A 20,006-nucleotide genomic window follows, 5' to 3' on the forward strand; every position below is an offset into this window, starting at 1 on the left:
GTGTCTGAGAAGTGAGTAGAGGGTGTGTGTGAACTAAGGGCTGGTTCAATTGAGATTTACCCAAACGCTGCTAAGCGGGCAGCACTGAGCGCGCTGAAGCCTGAGGTCACATCTTGGGATGCGGAGAGGGGCGCAGCGTGAGGAATAATGAGCCCGAATTGGGGAGGGGGGTTGGCGAGGTACAGACATCCCTAACATGCTTCAGTTTAAATTCAAGGACTCACGAATTACATGAGGCAAAACAAGCAGTTACTACATACAGATGACTAGAATAGTTGCCTTACTATACATTTTTTTTTTTTTTTTTTTTTTTTTCGAGAAACAACTAGTGCCCAGCATGACCTGCTTTTGCTGCTGTAAAATGTCAGGGTCTGAGAAGGCAACTTAGGAGCCGGAACCCCGCGGCTTTTGTTCATCTCTGCTTGCTTCCACATCCAGTTGCTAAGGGCGATTGTTTTGAGACTATGTGGGGTGTTCTGTGGGAGAAATGGGGCTTGCTTGCTTTTCATAACTAAGGGGGCTTGGCAGGAAACATCGAAGAATATATTTACATTAATAGGAGTATATGTTTGCCCAGCACGTTATATTCTTGGTGCCCAGCTGTATTTGTTTTAAATACCCTGTTGTTTCAAACACAGGGGACAGAAGCATATGTTTTACATGTGTATCCATGTGAGTGTGTGTGTTCTACACATTTGCAAATTTATGACCAAAAGTTTTAATGCTTGTTTGTTTTTCTTTCTTTCTTTTTTTTTTTTTTTTTAAGGCCATAGCTATATGGTTTTAAAGGACAAGAGCTTATCATGACATTGGAAATTGGAGATTATTTGCTCTTAGAATCAAACTTAAAAGGCAAACATTGGAGGAAAATTAGAATGGCAGTTCTAAGGGAGATAAAATTATACAGATATAATACCTAATTGCATAAATATAATATGACTTAATGAAGTATTTGGGGACAATATTTTCAAATGAGTGTAAAAGCTATTAAGAAAAATGGGTTTTAATTTTCCACTTTAGCCTAGAGCCTTATCCAGCAAACCTTTGTATTATAAGAGCAACTCAGTTGTTCTAAACATTGTTGATCCATGAAGGGTCACATTATCATGACTTAGAGTGTTTGCTTTACCCCCTTTTTAAATCAGATTATGTTTTAGAACACAGTTTTTACCAGGTAGAGCTCCAAATATGCCATCTACTTGAAGTAAATAAACCTATTCTCTTCTAAATAAGATTACTCTGATATAAACAATGATTAAAACTTACTGTGTCTTCTTTAAATATACAACCAGCAGATAATTTTATAAATATGGACAATACATGTTTTGTCATAGTAATGAAGGAGGGTGTGCTTTACGCTTCTGTATTATAAGATGGGGATATACTTTTTTCCAGGTATGGGAAGATATCTGAGTTTCCTAATGGTCTGTTATACCATTTCAACCCTGACTGCTCTCTTGGTATTCATGAGTTCAAAATGATATGCGTGCATCAATGATCTGTAAGAAAAACATATTTGAGGTCACTTTTGCTCTCTTATTTTCCATGGGAAAATGGAACAGAAGATAGGCTAAAAAGAAATGTGATCAAGACCTTTCCTTTTATTCTCTTTATATTTCTCATATATAAAGAAATATATTCTCTTGTAAAGAAAAATATAGATATATCCCTGGAACATCAAACATTAATTTGTTATTACTAATTTAAGCAAAATCAATATTAAAATTTATATTATATAAATTATATATTTATATATAATTATATGATTTTTTATTACATATAACCATAACTATATATGTGTATGTGTGTGTATATATATATATATATATATATATATATATATTTGTTTCATTATTTAATTAAATGATCTTTAAGAAAATATTTTTAAGCAAAGTTACCTTTACCTCCAAACTCACTCTTTGAGTAAGAATTGCCCTCAGGAAATTTTAAAAATCTGATTTGTTCATTTAAAGATACCACTTTTAGGTACAACAATTTCATATATCTTCATACTGAAATGTCATTAATCTGACAAAGAGTTATTGAATCTTCTTAATATGTCAGGTTCTGTTCTAGGTGTTCTGTATAGAGCAGTGAGGAGAACAAATTAAGTCCCTTCCATCAGGAAGGTTACAAATATGGGGTAGAAAGTCATTGCATATGGAAAGGAACAAATTAATAAGAAATTAGGAAACTGAATGTCCTATAAAGAACAAAGAGGGCTGAGGTGGAGGCTTCAGGGGCAAGGGAGGTGGAGAGAAACTTGATTAGATCAAGTATGCAGGGTGGGCCACACTGAGAACTCCAGGTTGAGAGCTGACATCTGAGAAGAACAATGGAAGCCACTGAGTTGGGGCTTCGAGAGAAGCAGAGGAGGTATAGACACTAAGTACACTGTCATCTTGTATTGTAGGCCATTTTGGCTGAAGTTTACATTTCGACAGGTAAATTCAAATACATTTGACATGTTGGCAAACAGAATAAAAAATTGCTCCACATTTTGTGTTTTGAGAAGAGTAATAGACATATATGTCTTAAATGTAGGGCCTTTTTTCCCTTTTCATGCTTTTTAAATTAGGAATTTATTTAATATAATGATATGGCTTATATTTACTTATGTGTTTTTATTTTAGCTCTATCCCCCACTCTGATCATCTCCCCCCCCCGCCCCCCCCCCCCCCCCCACACCATGGAAGGGTCATTTTTGTACCAATTGAGTACCTGTTGTACCATTTTGTCCTCTTGTAAAGGACAGGAATTTACAAGATGGCTTTGGTGATTGTGTGGGAACCCTGAGTACCCCACCTTTCCAAATTTATCTCTCTACCTTCCTTACCTCCATAGACTCCAAACACCTTTCAAAGTTCCCAAAATTAGCCACATGCTTTCAAATCCCTGTTCTTTTGTTTGTGCTTTACTCTGTGTATAGAACCTTCTGTCTTCTATTTTCACCTGTTGAAATTGTCTCCATTTCTTAAAGCTTAGAGAAAATGCCATCACCTCTAAGAAGTCTTCCCTCATTGTGGTGAAGTAAGAATACTCCTCTCGTGGCATTTTATACCTCACTGCCATTGTTTATGCCTGAAAATAATTAATTGTGCCACATCCCAAGATGTGATTGATTGTCATTCAGAGCAAAGTCTGTGTTTTCTGCACTTTCATAGACTCTCAAATCTTGATCGAGTGTCTGCCATGTCCTAGGTACTTGGCATTGCCCTTGAATTGAAGTGAAATAAGGAAGGTACCAGATCCAAAGATAAAAGAATGTCACTGAACCACAGTGCTCTAAATAGACCATTTTAAAAGTATATATTTTCAAGTTTTTATATCTTTTTCACTTTCTCTCTCCCTCTCTTCTCTCTCTCTCTCTCTCTCTCTCTCTCTCTATATATATATATATATATATATATACATGTATATATATATATACACGTACACACACACACACACAACTTATCTCCTTTTTTAAGGGACTAGGGTGATTACATATTTGTGAGTTATTCTCAAAAATCCAAGAATATGACCAACCTCACTTTAAGGCTTAACTAATTTATGAAAATAGATATTTATGGTATCTATTAATTTAGCTAAAGAAAGAAGAGGACACAAGGAAACCAATAATTTGTAAATAGTTTTGTTTAGAATCTTAACTTTTTTTTATTGAAAGTGAAAATTCAAATAGAAACTACAAGCAATGATATATAATGAACACTTTATCCTAAAAGTTCTATATTTTTGTTTTTAATTTTTAAACCAAAACAAAAAACTTTATTCTTGTAAGGCAATACCCTTTCAAATTTTTTAGTGTGGCTAATACAATTGTTTCTTGAAATCTACTTTTTTTTTGGCTACCGTCATAGGAGCCATGGTATCATGTGTCATGTATGGTTTAATCAATAGTTGTGTGGGTTTCTTACAAACACATTTTACCTAAAATAAATTACAGGATGTCTTAAGAAACAAGGAGTGAAAAGGAGCTACTTAAAATTTGTTTTCAAGTTATTGTAATGTAAAAAGCATAAATATTTGTACACCTACATCAACAAACCTGCTTTGCTCTAGTGGGATAGTGAAACCCATCAGTTATAAAAGTGGTCTTCTTACCAAATGTTATGTAAGGGAAGGTGTGACCACCTTCTCAGGAAATAGTCAATAGCAAAGAGTAATCAATCAAAAGACCATTGTTCTTTGTGCTACTGCTTCAGAGCCATTACCCCGTGAAAGTACAGACCACATGCTTACGTCGGCTGTTTAGGTCAAAATAAAACAAGAGAATATTTTCCCCCCTACGTATCATCCTTCTTTTCTTTGGGAAGTGTATTTTTTTTAGTTTTCTAAGGTCATGTACATGGGAGTCTTCCTACTTGTCTTTTGATAATACCTGTTGCTAACCTGTTGACAATCAGAATTTTATTATTTGTTAGCTGCATTAAGGTAAGACAAAGTCATAGTTTTTTTTCTAAATTGAGACGTCTAATTTTTTAACAAGGATATTTTGTCAAATGTAGAGTTTTCCCTACATTTCCTAAATGAGAGATCTTTGGGAATATTGCTGAATTGATAAACAAAACAATGTTTGAGATTTTTTAAAAAGTTGACCTTGCTTGCTTATGCATTTCTTCTTAATTGTTGTAATTTCAACCTTGCACATTTTCACTAGGTGTCTGAAAATGGTCAATACCATCGTGGTGCAATAAATTAAGAAATGATGCAGTGAGTGAAGTGTAAGATAGCATAGTAACTTAGGTAAGATGTGAGTAAGTTTAGGTAAGATGATTTGCTTTGGGTTGAGTTAGAGTCATAGATTGAGTTTACGTGTATTGAGAAAATAATACTGTTTAGTAGTGAAGAAATCCTTTGACATTTTGTAATAAAAGATTTCAGGAGCACCAGTCCCCCTAAATTCCCCACCAGGTTACCATTATTAATTACCGGTTTCACTTTACATTTCAAATTACTAGAATTATTAGTGTAGTTCTATGTTTAGCCCACAAATTTTATTATTTTCATAATAATTTTAATCTATATAATGTTACCATAAGAAAATTGTTTTCAGGTAGACATGAACCTCTCCTCCCCTCTCTTCAGTGTAAAATGATGTCTTTTAGATTTTATTTGTTAGCTTCAAACTAATGGCAGGAATTCAAGGGAAAAGGTAGATGACATTTTTCAGTCTGATTAATCTATTTAGTTTTGTGAATCTAGGTTTCTTTCTAGGTATATTTTGTATTAATTTCTCCCCCAATAGTGAGAAACTTTAGCCAAAACAGACTATGATATTTCAATAACAAAAATTTGTATATGATGTTTTAAATGTTGTCACTAGCATTCAAGTGGAAAAACACAAAAACAAAAGCATAATGGTAAACTCAAACATATAAAAGACAATTTTAGCAAGATTGATGCAATTTAAAGTCAATCACAGTGTGTTAGCATGACTAGAAACAACTAATTTAGAAATTTTACCTATAAAGATTCCAATGTTCATTTTAAGAAACTCAGATTATGTGGCTATGTTACTATTTAATGTTTACTGGAAGGATAGCAGTAAGGAGTGGTAGTAGGAATCTAGACACCTTATAAAAACATTTTATGATAGTTATTACTTTGTCATTCAGACAAAAGACTCTTTTCATAAAGCTGTATTGTGTGAAATATTTTTGTGTGTGTGGAATATGTGTTTCAACCTTCACTCTCATGGTTCCTGGCTATCAGGTTTAACGGGGACCCTTATGGTATGACAGGATCATATGTATGATGGGGTATAGCCACTTAAAAGTCAGTGTCTTACCAGTGCCTGGCATATAAATAACATTGCACAAGAATTCATTAAATGAATGAAAAATTGTATTATTTCTCAGGATATACATGTAACATAGAGTGACTGTTGAAATCACTGCCCACATAGCAATGGTTATCATTGACTGGACATTTATTAATACATTTATCACCTGCCTGTATGGCACTCTGTGTCAGGCACTCTCACAGAGTACTATCTCATCCTTATAACAAATCTATATGGTAGGTACATTACATTATCTATCCATTGATACCCTAAATTACCTATTAATGGATGAAACACTAATACTATCTACCCATCCATTTTATAAATAAGGAATCTGAAACAAACAAATGTTTGAGTAAATTGCCCAAGTTCATATATCTTCAAAGAGTGGAGCTGAGATTGAAACCCAGGTTGCCAGGCTGACACCAGAGTCCCTGCTCCTAACAAATCCCAGTTCTCAATTGTCACATATTTTATTTCTTATCCCAATTAGGTGAGATACTTCACCATTTTGCAGCACAAAGAAAACTGAGGCTCAAGGAATTTGCATTTTGCCAAAAGACTTAACACCGAGCAAATAACACAAACAGATTTCAAAAACAAATCTGCCTGTCCCTAAATCGTCTATTCTCCCCCTACTTTACCCTTCCCATTCTTCATAATGTTGTGAACTCATAATTAATGAAAGACACCTAACTTTAAGGCATGTAGTAGACATTCAATATATATATCTGTTGAGTGGATTCAAGGGATAGTGTATTATTAACTTTTTAAAATTGAGGGTGTAAGAAAGCTTGCCTGGAAGTGGAGACATTTGTGGGTTTTGGCAATTTTGCCATGATATTTTTCACATAGGGATGTAGCTTTCATTTCCCAAAAAGTGTTTGCATGAGACACTCGTTGATGTCTCCTTGGTGAATTATAACATTGACCTGAAACTCTGAAAAGGATTAATTTGGAGTGCTTTCATTAGCATATAATGAATTTCATGTTAAGTCTTTCATTATTTTTTTGTTAATTTTCCTAGATTATATATTTTAGACATTTCTCATTTCTAATGAGATGTTTATTGGTTACATTCCTTATTGGCCTCATTGTACATGATAAACTAAAGCAAACCACTAAGGTTACAGAGTCACAAATTAATCATGAAAATTTCAGACTGTCAGAAACCTAGATAATGTGTGTTGTATGCTGCTTTTGAATTAACACAATGGTTCATATGTATTTTCTAATGAGTTCTCAGATTTTGTTCTTAATACTGATGCCAGAAGAACATAAGGTAGTCAAGTCTAATTTGTGTGTAAATTGTATTATTCGCTTTATAAAAATTGCACATGGGTGAATATTTATCTCTGAAACAAACTTACAAATCTAGTCATATGTTATTTGGATATTTTATTGACTTACATGGCTTTTATTTTCTTGTTTACCTTACTTACATGGTGAAATGAATTGGTTAATCCAACTGTCAACCTACTTTGTGTCTGCACATACACAGATGGTTTCGGCTGAAGAGAAAACATGCATACACATGGGTTGTTCCCACTTTAAGTTCGTAGTCAATTACATCAAGTGGGCCCTTGGGACATTTAACAAAAAATCACTTTCTACTTAACCAGATGATTTTCATACCTTCTCTCTTCCCTGTCTCTTGTACTTCCTCCCCCATACCCCTCTCAACTATGCTCTTAGTTCTCTGAGCATATTTCTATAGTTCTCTGAGAAAATAGAAATAATGAAAAATAAATTTTCACACACTTCACTACTGCCTATCTGCGTATCTAACCACTTACTCCTTTTTCTTCCTGAACTTGGGGATGAACTCTTAATACTCCTATTTAAAATTAAGACCTCATCAAATTGAGGGATAGATCTTTTCTCCTTCTCAGGGACACCAGTGCAATAGTGCCCCTCTCTCTTCTGCATCATATAATCTTCATATCTTACAATATAATTCTCATCAAAATATAAATATGCTGTGACATATCCCATCTTAAAAAGTAATCTCCTCATGATTATTCATTCTTCTCTAGCTATTAAACCAATTGTCTTTTGTCAGCAAAACTCCTTGAAAAATAGATCTCCAAGTTCTCTTCTCCTGTTCTCTCTTGAACCCTTTCTAAATCAGGTTTTTGCTCCCACCAATAAGCTGTTCTTCTTAAGGTCTCCAACAACCTACAAGTGGTCAGACCCAAGGGTTTAATCTTTTAGCCCTTAATCCTATTTGTACAGCACTTGAAATTCAACTTTTCATAATAAACTTGTAGTTTTTACTACAATTAGGTAAAGTCAGCATCAAAATACTTTTAACATATCATTTACCCCATGAAAACCATTCGTGCTGATCATCTCTTCCCAGTTACGATAGGTCTGTATTTACAATTATGGTAACATGTTAACTATTGCGATCATACAACATGACACCCTGCCAAACCCTATTAGTTCTCAGTTGGCACTCAGGTACATTCATTAGAAGGCAATGCTTAATGTTTCCTTACTTGGGAAGAACATTATTTTCATCACATATATTTGTATTGGGCCCGAGCAACCTGTCTTCATAAAACAGAGAATTTGAATCGTCTAAGAATTAGTCTTTCCTTTTTTGTCTTTGCGTTCAAATATAATAGATTTGTGATTAAGTAACCACTGTTTTACAAAATCTTGAATTACTAGCATAGCCAGTAGTGATTGGAAAATTAAAATATTTGGTTAATTTGCTTAATGATAAACATCACTCATATTCAAGCATTATACAGAAGGAAATAGTTATAAATGTAAGAAGGGCCATTTAACAGTTCATTTTCTGTATATGAAATGCTTTCACTGATATAGTCAGTTTTAAGTAATGTTAATGGGTTCTCTTACGTATCTACCTATTGTATGTAGATACACAGTTATGTGATCTGGTGACAAAGTTAAGGTTACTTTGTTACATTTGCATTTTTGATTAAAAAAATCCTCTGTTGGAATGACAAACAGCTTTTGAGATAGGAGAAGTGCAAAGTGCTGGCAATTAGAATCAGGGAGTAAATTCATAGAGTTCTATTATTTCCTCTTGTTAGATTATCCAAGGCAAGATGTACAACCGAGTTCAGTAACTACAACGTGAATACAGTGTCTTTTCTCAGGAAACTCTTGAATGTCTGATGGGCAATTGTTCATTTTCTTCAGAATCCAATAATTTTCTCCTTTTTGAAAACATCTTTAAAATAGTCAGAATTTCATCGCGTGATGTCTTTTTATTCCTTCACATGCCTCATTTTATCTCTTTAAATTTATGTAAATAATTTCTTCCTAGTCCTAGCTACATTATGCCCTTTAAATATTTGTTCATGGCTTTTTATCCTCCTTACCATTTGGCCAACTTACAATTGTTTAACTCTATTAATCTCTCTGCATAAGTAAATGCCACGAGCACCTTAATCATTTCTGTGGCTTACATTGTTCAATAATTACCTCATCCTTATGCCAGCAAATGACATGGAAGCTGTTTTCATGAAGAGAATTTCATGCTGAGGCCAGCCTTGGTGCGGAGAAGATGGCATCTTCCATTTCCCTTCTCTCTGGGGCTGGGTTCTGCCTTGAATGGAGGGATGAGGAAATTGGACAAGTCTACACAAGACAGAAGTATTTGTCTTGGCTTCATGCCTGACCAATTAAAGGAAAAAGCAGGGAAAGTAATCAAACATCTTTACTGCATCTGCTAGGATTAGAAGCATTATATCCTACATCTCTTACTTCTCCCAGTGATAGGAAATAGGTGGTATTATTTTCATTTTCGTGGATGAGAGGAAATGAAGTAATTTTTCCAGAGACTTGTATTTGGCAGAAGTAGTATTTGAATGCAGTTCAGGTCTAACTGATATAGGGTGTATGTTTTTAGAATTGACCCAGCGGATCTTAGATGATAATAGTTTTCAGCATTATATCCCAGTGTCTTCCTAGATTTATCCCCCGGATGGGCTAGAATGTCAACCACAAGGTTTTCCTCTGTTCGTTCTTACAGGTTCCAGATGGGGGAACATGGGTGCTCCAGTGGCTGCCAGGGCCAGTGTTGTCACACCCATGATAACCACCTCCCACAGAAGTGTGTCTTTGGCTCTGCCTCTACTTTCCATTTCCATATGATGCTTGGGACACCAGGTCAACACATTGTAGAGAACAGCAGAGCTCAGACACATTCATTCCGTAGTCTGTAGTCTCTTAGATTTTCTTTTTGGAATGAGCCACCACAGACTGCGTGGCAATGCTGAAGTTTTCCTATAAGGTTTGGAATATTTTATGTTTGTCAATTTTGATATTCTTCATCCCCAGGCCTTTGCATTTTGGAAAATTGTGAAAGTAATAAAAGCTGCTGAAGTTTCGAGAATATGGAATTAATAAGCAAAGTTTTCCTCTTTCTCTGCTACTGCTGCTGAGCTAACACAATTTTTAATCATTAGAAATGTCCCTGGTATCCAAATGCTCCCATGACTGTTTTCATTTTACTTTCCAGATGCTTTATTGTTGTGTGGTCAAGTGAAACAGACTCATGGTACAATATTAAGCACTTTTTTGCAAGGTCTATGCCACTAAATCAGCCTAAAGGTAAAATTTTCATGTCTGTGTGGGTTTTTCTTTTGCCCCATGACAGTAGCAAGAGATTACTTTAGCACCATCTCCCTACATTCTTAGTTTAGAGCATAAATATTCCTATTTGTTCACTTTTTGAAAAAGGAAACACAGCACTTTGTGACATCACAGCTGGTTAACATGAACTGAAATGTTATCGTTCTTGTCTGGCTTCATCCTGTTTGTTCTTCCTCGTTTTCTCCCCCTACACGATGCCTGTCATTATCTTCTGAGGTAGGCTCGTTGATTTTTTTCTTAAAAAGTGAATGCAACGAAATATACCCCAATCTCACCTGCACTGCCTCTAGCCACTATTATTTCCCTCGATCCCTGTACAGCCCAGCCCTCCCTACGCACAGTGGCTCTGTGATGCCCTGGTCTTAATGGGACGAGGGTGGACTCTGGCACCAGACAGAAGGCCTCCCTCTGACTTCTACTGGCTGAGCAACTCAGAGGAGTCTGTGAATGTACAGGGACTTCTATGCAACCAGCAGCTCAGACAAGATGATTTGGGAGATATCATTTAGCTTTAAATTCTTTTTCTCACTTGTTTAGAAGCCCACATGGGCTGAGCCTTAAAAAATCAAGGCAGAGACAGGTTCCTTTGCACGGGTTTGTGCTTACATTAAAAGGCCATCTATGGAACAGAACCAATCCTCTCAATGGTCTATTCTCAGTGTCTGTTGCCCTATTCCCCTGCCCCAGAATCCCATCTCCTCAGTTCTTCCTCAGCCCTGTGCCTTCTGATTTACTTTGGTTCCATGCTTCCTCTTGGCAGTTGACTAATTACAGCCTGAAAACAGTTGGCTAATTATTTCTGTATACTATATTTATTCTGCCTCTTAAGATTTACAATCCAACAATCTTGTCTGTTGTTAAGTTTGAAACAATCGCATTTAAGAATCCTCTCTCACTGTGTGTGTGTGTTTGCAAGTGAAAAAGTATGTTGTACATGTGTGTAAATAAGAAAATTCGCGTGAAAAATGCTGTGTGATACAGATACAACCTGAAGCATAAAAACAAAGAACTAAGTATGTTTAATTCCAAATATATATATTTTTAAAAATTGGTGGCTCAGCTTCCCATCCCCCACCCTGTAATTATTCCACTCTGTCCTTTGGCAGATAAAAGCTACTATCCTCCTAGATGCACTGGTGTGAATACTAAGACAGGAAATAAAAAAAAAGAAGACTGCTCAGGTCTCTAGTAAATGTCAGTTTAATGCCTCCCAGTACATCTAGAACTCAGTTGTTTCAGATAATTTGATTTGTTTTATCTTAACAAACCTCATTAACTTTTTTGGAGTTGGCATCTGCACAGAATTTTTTTTTTTTTACAGCTTTAACACATAAGACCCAGTCGTACTAACAAGTAAGCTAAAACCCATTTGAAAGGAATTAAAGCTTCAATGAGGAAATATAGAAACAGTGACAAGTCTAGAAAGAAAGGTATAACAAAATGAACACACACACACACACACACACACACACAAATATATACCTGTCACAATCATCATCTCCACAAGCATAATCTGCGACACGAACAAATGTTAAGGTGTGCATAGGAATTTCAATCTTCCATTTTAAGTTCTGTTAAGTAATATTGAACATATTCTTAAAGAACAGCATCTCATGCCCTTAAATAGCAACCAGCATGTATTTAAAGAGAGCAATAAAGGAAAGGAAATCAAACAAAAAAAATAGGAAGTAATCTAGGTGGCAGCATTGGATGGACAAGAAAAATAAAACCGTTGATATTAACCAATTAGAATTGACAGCAACAGCAAGTTCGCTTTGGAAGAGAAAGAAAAGCACTAAAGAAATGAGGTTCTCAATTTTAAGAAGTTGAATTTATCAAACATAGGAATAAAGCAATCGGATTTGTATCAAAAGTGCTGGTTTGGAAAGTAGGCCAGGCTGAGGTGCTTCTAATTAGTGACGAGCTAATGAAACTTCAGAGCCTCAAAAACTATGACAAAGTTTGGAACAGGAAAAACATTCGTTTGTTAAAATCTCAGCAAATAGTAATTTTCCTAGTGAAGAAAATAATTATAAGCCAAGAGGATTCCTTTATGCTTCAGGGAGTTGGTTATTCTGTGGTTATTGGTACTGTATCCAAGGTGATTCCATTTAAAGAGTGCATTACACACAAGTGATTTGATTAAACATCCTGGTTTCATGGCTGTGGTATCAATATTGGCGGCAAGCATCTTGTTTCATGAGGGAAAATGTGGATGAACCATATACTGTGTATCCTGATATGGGATTTCAAACTGCAGTTAAGAAACTATATAACACAAAAAGGAATTTTTGATACTTGTATGTTGGGTTTATTCTTTTTTTTTAATGTTTTATTTTTGAGAGAGTGAGTGAGAGAGAAAGAGACAGAGCGAGATAGAGCGCAAGTAGGGGATGGGGCAGAGGGAGAGGGAGACACAGAATCTGAAGCAGGCTCCAGGCTCTGAGCTGTCAGCACAGAGCCCAATGTGGAGCTTGAACCCATGAACCATGAGATCATGACCTGAGCCAAAGCCGGACACTTAACTGAGCCATGCAGGGGCCCAACAAGCAGAAGTCTTAATGCTGAGACTTTGTAGGTATTCCCCTGGCAACGTGGTTGTATGTATCTGCTTCTGTTTAAGTATCTGTTACCTTGAATAATCTAAAGGGGTTGCTAAACTGATAAACCTGAGATATTCCTATTGTTGCGAGTAAATATAAGGCAACACATTTCTTAGCTCATCAAACTTGACCTTCGTCATCCACATTGAGCTTCACAAAAACTCTTTAACATAGGCAACATTATGCCTATTTTATAAATAAAAGAATGGAAACTTACAGATATTAGTAATTTTTCCTGGGTCTTACAGTCTGTATGATCAGGGTATGTAATAAGATTACAACCCTATATTTTTGGATATCTAGCATGAGGGCTGTTCCTTTATGATACAACTACCATCTTCCTTGAAGTCTTCTTGATGATGAATAGGAAAAATGTGTAGAGAACACTCTTTCCAGGTAGGGAACAAGCTGCAAGTTTGAGAACATTCTTTCCAATCAGGGTTGGAAGTCACCCTGGGAAGTGGGAGGGAGATGCTAAGAATTGCAGTTCTGGTTTATCTGGTCCCACGTCCTCTTTCCTATACATGCTTCAATTTAATTACAAACAATTTCACTCCATTTTTTTTAAAAGGACTTTGTTCATGTTTATTGTTCATAAAATTTGCAAGACTATAAAATCCAGGAGACAATCTAACAGATTAAGTGTTCTTCCCCAGCTTTTGGGAAACGTTACTATTCTTCTTTTTGTCCGTCCCTAGCTTTCCTTTTTTAAGACACTGTTTTTCTGTTGATCAGAAAATCATTGAGTGTTTCTCATGCAAGACTACAGCTGAAGGAATTAAAACATTCCTGGCACGAACACTCAGCAGGTTTATCAGTGACCCATATCTTGAAGATGACATGTGTCTATTTCATAAACTTTATATTAGTTTTATTAAGTTCACAACACAATCTCTATTTTAAAATAGGTACTTCATTGAACTATAACACACACATTGAAAAGTGCACACATCACATACAACTTAATGAATTTTCACAAGCAGAATACACTGACATAGAGACTACCTGGAACAGGAGCAGAACAGTGCCCCGGAAATCCCACTCCCAGGGCTTTCCAAACAATGAACCTTACAGGTGGCTGCTGTTTTGACTACTAACACAATATATTAGTTTTGTTCGTTTCAGAACTTCATATATGATACCATTTAGCATGTGCTTTTTGAGTCCGGCTTCTTTAACTTAACAGTGTTTGGAGATTCATGACTGTTATCTCTGGGAATTTTTCATCACATCTATAGTGATATCCTCCCTTTTTCCTGATATTGATAATTTTTTCCTTTTCCCTTTTTTTCTCGAACAGTTTTGTTAACATGTATTAAATTTTATTCACCTTTCTTTAAGAAGCCGCTTTTGGCTCAGTTTTTTTTCTATTTTCTGTTTTTGTGTTTTATTAATTCTATTCCTCTTTTTTAAATTTAAATTCAAGTTAGTTAACATACAGTATAGTCTTGGCTTCAGGAGTAGAACCCAGTGATTCATCACTTCCATAAAACACCCAATGCTCATCCTGAAAATGCCATCCTTGATGGCCATCCCATTTTAACCCCCCTGTCCCCCCCCCACCTAGAAAACCTCAGTTTGTTCTCTGTATTTAAGAGTCTCTTATGGTTTGCCTCCCTCTCTGTTTTTATCTTATTTTTCCTTCCCTTCCCTATGTTCATCTGTTGAGTTTCTAAAATTCCACATGAGTGAAATCATATGAAATCTGTCTTTCTCTGACTTATTTCACTTAGCATAATACCCTCTAGTTCCATTCACATTGTTGTAAATGGCAAGATTTCATTCTTTTTCATCACTGAGTATTTCACGTCTTCTCTATCCAAGAAGCCACTAAAAAGGAGAATTACAGGCCAATATCCCTGAATTTGCATGCAAGAATTCTCAACAAGATGCTAGAAAATCGAATTCAACAGTACATTAAAAGAATTATTCACCATGTTCAAGTGGAGTTCATTCCTGGGCCGCAGAACTGGTTCAATATTCACAAATCAATCAATGTGATACACCACATTATTAATTCTGTTCTTAACTATTATTTCATTCTATTTTATTTAGATTAAATTTACTGGTTTGTTTTAACTTCTTGAGTGTACAAATTGCAAGCTTATTAATTGTAGACCATTAAGCATACATTTGATTTTGTGCTGTAAATTTATCTGTAATCATGACACCCCAAGCATTTCCCTTTAGCTGCATTGCATGAGTTGTGTTGTGTTATGTTTTAATTTGCATTTGATAAATATTTTCTAATCCCCATTGTGACTTATTCTTTTACTCATGATTATTTAGAAGCTCTCACTTAATTTTCAAATATTTAGGAATTGTCTAGTTATCTTTTTTCATAAAAATAAATTACTAGATCTGTAGGCTAAACCCACCATAATCTGAGAACAAATGACATATGAAGATTGAAAATACATTTTTTTCAGTAGCCAGATGAAACAATTTATGCACACCCAACTATATTAAATTTGTTAACAGTGTAGTTCAAATTTTCTTTTAAAAATTGATTTTCATGTATGTCTCCACTTTTGTCAGTTACTGAGACAGCTATGTTAAAAATCTCCCATTATGAATATGAATTTTTCTGTATCTACTTTAGATATGTCAGTTTTTGCCTTCTTTATAGGCTAATAGGAAATGATTATATCTCACTGGTGGACATTCCCTTTTATCGTAACATCTTGCTTTTTGCTCTAATATTTACTTCATTTGCTATTAGTATAACTACATCAGCTTTATGTAGTTTAGTGTTTGTGTAGGGGCTATTTTTCATACCTTTAACTTGTCTATATCCTTATAATTAAGGTGGGCATCTTGTAAGCATGACTTTATTTTTATTTTGATTTAATTTTTGCTTTAGTTACACTCTGACAATCTCTGCCTTTTAATTAGAATATCCAGTCTATTTACATTTAGTGAAATTAATGGTATACCAGTTTTACCATTTGTTTTCTATTTGATCTATTCTATTTTTTATTTTTTATTTTTATTTTTTTATTTTAATTTTTTTAATATGAAAATTATTGTCAAATTGGTTTCCATACAACACCCAGTGCTCTTCCCAACAGGTGCCCTCCTCAATGCCCATCACCCACTTTCCCCTCCCTCCCACCCCCATCAACCCTCAGTTTGTTATCAGTTTTTAAGAGTCTCTTGTGGTTTGCCTCCCTCCCTCTCTAACGTTTTCTTTTCCTTCCCCTCCCCCATGGTCTTCTGTTAAGTTTCTCAGGATCCACATAAGAGTGAAAACATATGGTATCTGGTATCTGTCTTTCTCTGTATGACTTATTTCACTTAGCATAACACTCTCCAGTTCCATCCACGTTGCTACAAAAGGCCATATTTCATTCTTTCTCATTGTCACATAGTATCCATTGTGTATATAAACCACAATTTCTTTATCCATTCATCAGTTGATGGACATTTAGGCTCTTTCCATAATTTGGCTATTGTTGAAAGTGCTGCTGTAAACATTGAGGTACAAGTGCCCCTATGCATCAGCACTCCTCTATCCCTTGGGTAAATTCCTAGCAGTGCTACTGCCGGGTCATAGGGTAGGTCTATTTTTAACTTTTTGAGGAACATCCACACTGTTTTCCAGAGCAGCTGCACCAGTTTGGATTCACACCAACAGTGCAAGAGGGTTCCTGTTTCTCCACATTCTCTCTAGCATCCAATCTATTCTATTTACCTGTTTCTTCATTTTCTTACATTCTTTTAATGTGTCAAGAATATTATTTATTGTTCCATTTTCCACCATTATTAGCCTGAGGCTTATAAATCCATTACAATATATTTTAGTGATTACCTTGGATATTACCACATTTAATGTTGACTTAATAGAGTATGATACACATTTGAATACCTACCACATTTAATACAATGGTTTATCACTTAGTCTCTCTAGTTTTTGTTGTTTATTTATTTCTTATTGTCATGCTTTTATTTCCATGTGTATATAAAACATAATAAAATTATTTTTATTATGTAATAGACTCAATACGTATTAAAGTATTGGTCCTTGCTCTTTATTCTTTTCTACATTTTTAGGGTTCTACCTGGGAAACACTTTTCTTTGCAACCTAAACATCTCTTTTATTATTATAATGGTTATTATTTTAGTGCAGTCCACTTGTTATGAATTCTGTCAGTTTTGTTTGAGTGAACATTTCGTAGTTCGTCTTTGAGTGGCATACTTACTGGGTGTGGAATTCTAGATTGGAGGGGTTTCCCCCCCCCCCCCCCCATCATTCTATTGTCTCTTGGCTTCCATTATTTCCTATTGAAAATTCCATGGTAATCTTATCATTTCTCATTTGAAAGGTATATGTACTCATTTCTAAGAGTACATATGGCTGCTTCTAAGATTTTTCTCTTGTTTTTTATGTCAGTAATTTTATCATGATTTGCCAAGGTGTTGCTTTGTTTGTATTTATCTTTCAAGAGGTTTGCAGCATGTTCTGAGTCTAGGATGTGGGATTTTATGGCAGCTTCTGAATCTTTTTATTATATTAACATATTTCAAATATTTCCTCACCATTATCATTTGTCTTTCTGGGACTTCAATTACATTTATGTCAGTAATTTTCATTATGTCTCCCATATTCTTACTCTATTTTCTAGATTTTATGTATATGTGCTTTAGTCTAGATATTTTCAAATGAGATATTTTCCAGTTATTTAGTCCTCTCTCCTTTTGCTGTTAACTCATCTGCTGATTTTTTTCCTTTTTATTATATATTTTTTTTCAATCTTGAAAGTTACATTTGATTATTTTAGTTCCCTGTTTAGATCTCCATCATGTCTTCTATTTTCTTAAACATATTAATGCTTTTAATGTCTATCTGGATGACTTAAGCATCTGTTTCTATTTTCTGTTTTTCTCTTGGATCTTTTTGTATTTCTTCTTGTAATTTTGGCATGTAAAAAAAATTTTGGCAACTTTTGAGTATTGAACATTTTAGGTAGAAATCCATAGAGATTGTCTATGATTGTATCTTCCTTGGAGAGGAGATTTGTGTGTGTGTGTGTAGGTAATTACAGTAGAGACAGAAAATCCCAATTTATCCTAGCATGAAATATATTTGAAGTTGTTTTTCCTGTATGTGTGTGTGTGTGTGTGTGTGTGTGTGTGTGTGTTAGCGTGTCTATTTCTAGCTTGCTTTTTGGCTAAGGGATAGCTTTCTAGGGGTTCCAATTGAAATCCTGGATGTTTACCAAGGGCACTACTCATTGGCACACTAGAGTTCCAATTTAATCTCCAATTTTGTCTCCAATTTTTGTCTCCAGCATTGTGGACTGCCAAAAGCTTTGCTCTGATTTTCAGCCTTTTGCCTTTCTCTACTTCTGAAACAGCAAATTCTTAAGAGGATGAATGATATATAATAATGTGCTCACCTCTATGTGTTTTCCTTTTCTTTGAGATGTTGACCCCTCAAGTCCTAATTGTGTAGGAAGCTTTATAGTACTTTTAATCAAATTCATTTCTTTTCTTTTTTAAAGTACCTAGCTTTCATATTTGGTAAGAGAGTTGATTTTATACTGGTTAGTTGGTCATAACTAGCAGTGAAATTGCTTTCCAAATTTTAAATCCTAGCTCTCAGAGAAACTGGCAATTAGAAAATATTATCTTCTTTTTAAATCAACGTATCCTGAATATAGAAAAAGAAATCAGTATCTTGACCAAATTTGAGAGAACTTTTATGATTTATAAGTATGATCAAATCATCAGTTCCAACCATTTTTTCCCAACTTTTTTGTCATTTGGAAGAAATTATTTGAAAAAAAATTCTTTTTTTTTAATTTTTAAATTTTATGTATTTATTATGAGAGAGAAGGCAACAGGAGCAGTGGAGGGGCAGAGAGAGAAGGAGAGAGAGAATCCCAAGCAGGCTCTGCATTGTCAACACATGGAGCCCAATGCAGGGCTTGATTTCATGAACCCTGAGATCATGACCTGGGACCAAATCAAGAGCCAGATGCTTAACTCAGGTGCCCCTGGAACCACCCCGGTACCCCTCTTAAGAGAAAATTCTTGACCAGTTTTGATTTGATTTGATTTGATCTGATTTGATTTTTTGAAACATTACTGACTAAAACTAATTTTAAGTTCCAATTTCTAATAAAATCTGGGACAAAGATGGATATTTTTGTCAATAGTTGTTTCTAGATATACATCTTTGTATATTGTATGTGCCATGCTATTATACTGCTAATACTGCCAGCTGGGATTATTTTAAGCCTTTTGTATTCTATTATAAAAATTGGGTTATTCTTTCATTCTCCATATTTATTCCCTGACAGTTGCTAACAGCAACAAATTGTAGATTATCAAAACACCTGCTATAATATTAAAAACATGAAGGTTTACCTCACAAAGAGTAATAAAGATTTGTATGTGTCCTATTTTTGGCTTAGCTCTAAAAGTCTATGAGAAAGATGAAATGGAGAAGCCCATGCTCCATGCTGCTATAAATACTCTGCAACAGGTTTATTCTTATTAACAAATACTCTGGAGAGGCTAGGATAGTCTTGACAAGAAATCAAAGTACTCCTAATGAATTCTATGGCACATTTTGATGCCAGCATTAACAGAGGCCCCATCCAAACTGCCTTAGTCTTGCAGAGCTCCTTTGGCTTAGAGTTGTGTACTTCTGAATCAATGACTTGGTCATTCTAATCTTTAGTCCTTATTGGTCATATAAATTAATGTCACTATGTCTATTTCGCTGGCCTCAAATGAGATAATGCATATGACAGTGCTTTGTAAATTACCACACTCCATGCACACAATGAGGGGCAAACCCTGGACCTGGGTAAAAATGTTCAGCATATCTATTTGATTAGAGCCCTTCTCTTCTACACACATAACAACACATCTCCCAGCATACCATATTTCTAATTTTATTCTTAGGAATATCAACAGAAGTCAGTTTGAACATCTAGAGTGGGAGGAAAAGGTAAAGAAAGGTTTTTGGTTATTT

The 20,006-nt window shown here is 35.0% G+C and overlaps 1 protein-coding gene across 3 annotated transcripts in view; it reads left to right on the forward strand.

Moving 5' to 3' along the window:
- Positions 1-20,006, forward strand: part of FGF14 (fibroblast growth factor 14) — a 616,830-nt gene that overhangs the window by 443,019 nt on the left and 153,805 nt on the right. The gene's annotated exons all lie outside the window — the stretch shown is intronic.

This window comes from Panthera pardus, unplaced genomic scaffold (assembly GCF_024362965.1).
Source record: "Panthera pardus isolate Hobbes unplaced genomic scaffold, ASM2436296v1 HiC_scaffold_1, whole genome shotgun sequence".
Classification (NCBI taxonomy): domain Eukaryota; kingdom Metazoa; phylum Chordata; class Mammalia; order Carnivora; family Felidae; genus Panthera; species Panthera pardus.